Here is a 2,724-nt window from a genome sequence, read left to right as displayed (position 1 = left end):
GGTGGGGCAGGTTGTAAGTCCTGGAACAGAGTGGAAGTTAAATTCTCAGAACTGCTCCATATGCAAATCTAGTTTGGCCAACGAACTTGAAGCATTTCAGAATAGTGGGAGTGTTTTTCTTCAAATGGGAGTCAGTGGAGCAGGTTCAAAAGGTAAGCTTGGCTGTTTCAGCTTTAAAGGATAGACCTCTCCTATGCACAGGTGAATCACCTGGGTCTAGGAGGGAGCATTCTGCCAGGAATTAAAAGAGGGGATGATCAAGACAGTTTCTGTTTTCACACAGAAAGAAAAAAGTGTCGACAAAGCAGATTGGGAATAACTAAGGGATAGCCATAAGTTAAAATCTGAAGAGTTTGACCTTGAAAATTGCTTGACACCAGCTGCCTATATATACCCATTTGGGTGATGACCCATGATGACAAGCAATTGCTTATCTGTTTGAAACCTAGAGAACCTATTATCAATGACTAGATATATAAGATTTGTGAGGTATGGACTGCTAAGAGTATCTTCCCATGTAGAATTTGCACTAGGGTTTTTCAGGATGACTGCTTATGCACCAAAGGCTACCTACAAGGGCAAATTACAGTGGAAATGACTGAGGAGGCACACATTGAAACAGGCTAGAGATTTTACTATTGTAACAACCTCAACTTTCTTTTCACAGAAGAGATAAACAGCCTCTTGAGAATTTCCAGCAATGCAAAATGGCTCTGTATTGTTCCTCAATAATGGAGAAATTTCTGGCTACCATCATCAGGTAGGAAAGTACTGATTTGCTGCCATTCACCTGAGCACCAGGGTCCTGCTGAGTGGCTTGACTTCTTGTCCCATGAGTCCCTCCCACTACTTCAGAAATTTCATTCACAGAATTCTCTATTAAGGTTATTCATAGTAAAGGAGTGGAAACCAGCAAAGATAGCCTTCCTAACCTGAAGCAATGGGGGTAATATCACTGAGAGTTGTGCCCAACACACCCAGTTCTGAAAATGATCCTTGGAGGCACTAATTTCCCAAGTGGGACCCATGTCAGAAAGGAGCTCAGTCAGAAACAGTAGTGCAAATAGCCCTGGAGAAATCTTTGCAGATAATAGAATAAAAAGAATCCATGTCAATGGACTGACCCATCTTTTTATATATTTTTTGCTATTGCAAACATTTTAATAAGAGTTCTCTGCAAGGCATTTAAAACACCAATTTGTGAGGGTAAACTCCATTGGAGAGAGAGAGAATACAGAACACAGGTAAGCGTGGAGCTGAGGAATTTTCTTGATTTGGGGCAGGAGCTAAGAGTCCACTGCTTTCTGATGAGCCTTGTGCTGCTCTGTAATCTCATATTTCTCTTTGTGTCAAAAATCTCTCCTTCTTGGTTTCTGGGTTTACGGAGCCTCTTCTTCTTAAAGTAAGCATCAGTAAGATGATTTGGAATTTTTATTCCAGAAAGGTTAACCCTAGTAGAGGTGGAAATGAGAAATTTTTGATGGGTCCTTCGTAGAGGAACACAATTGATGGTCAGAGGTCCAATCCCCAGTAGCAAACCACTAGCCAGCTGCTTCAGGAAAACCACATGCTTGCCCCTGTGGCGGCCAGTGAGCATGATCAGAACTGCTCCTGGGGTGATGCTAGACCCAAGTTTTCCTCACATGCTGGCTGAAGGTTTTGTTTTTTTTTTTGCTATGACTTAGGAGTTTTCTTGGCACATCTTAAGTAGGGTAATACCTGGGCATTTTGCAAATCTTTACCACTCAGTTTCCTCCATTTTTATCACCACCAACTGGCTTTGAGATAGTAGCAGACACCCTGTCTTTCTTTTTCCTTTAAATCCAGGTTTTTGGTACAGCATATTTCCACTTGTACATAGCTCTGCAGAGTATCTGCAGATTCCTCGGGCCAAGACTAGGTTTCGACTGCAATGCTTTTGAGGTTTTTTCATCACCCTTTCAGTTCCATTTTCCTTTTTGGCCTTCCTTTCCTTTTTTTTTTCCTTTCTGACCTTCTTTTCCTTTGGAGGCTTTGGGGGGGGGGTTTGTCCACCATCTTGAGGGAAGGGGAAAGAGCTGACCCATCTTCTTAAAGGAGAATGTCATTTTTTTATTCATCCTGCTTCTTCTAGTATTATTGCCATTCACCTGAATCCCCTAGGATAGGGATTCTAGAAGAAGGGATAACTTCAGCTGGGGCATTGTGATAACACATCCTTCCCCAATCCTAAACACTGAAAAAAGACTAAAATCAACAGTAAGCATTTTATGTGATAGGGAAATTGAGCGGTCTTTCAAATAAAATCAGGAGTGAAACAAAGAGTCCCATTATCAACACTATTACAAAATATTGTATTAGAAATATAACTGTTAGAAAAAAGAAGAAGAAATAAAAGGAATTAGAATATGCAATGAGAAAGTAAAACTTTTGCTCTTTGCAGATGATATGATTGTATACTTAGCCTGAAAAAATGTCAAACAAAAAACTAATTGAAACAACTAAAATTTTAAAAAATTAACAAGATATAAAAGAAACCCATATAAATCACCAACATTTCTATATATGATCAATAAAGTCCAGGAGTAGGAGAAAGAGAATTTCCATTTAGAGTAACCCAAAAACTATATGAACATAATTACAAGCTACTCACAAAAATCAAATCAGATCTAAAAAATTGGAAAACTGTCAATAGATCAAGTTAATAAAATAAAAATGTTGAATTTATCCAAATTATCAATCCAA

At 39.0% G+C, this 2,724-nt stretch overlaps 1 pseudogene; it reads left to right on the top strand.

Moving 5' to 3' along the window:
• The first annotated feature begins 405 nt into the window (after window positions 1-405).
• LOC141492260 (PHD finger protein 24 pseudogene) lies at window positions 406-987 on the top strand (annotated as a pseudogene).
• The last annotated feature ends 1,737 nt before the right edge of the window (window positions 988-2,724 follow it).

Source organism: Macrotis lagotis, chromosome 6 (genome assembly GCF_037893015.1).
Source record: "Macrotis lagotis isolate mMagLag1 chromosome 6, bilby.v1.9.chrom.fasta, whole genome shotgun sequence".
Taxonomy (NCBI): Eukaryota; Metazoa; Chordata; class Mammalia; order Peramelemorphia; family Peramelidae; genus Macrotis; species Macrotis lagotis.
Note: the sequence above shows the minus strand (reverse complement) of the source record. Positions and strands in the feature narration are given on the sequence as shown.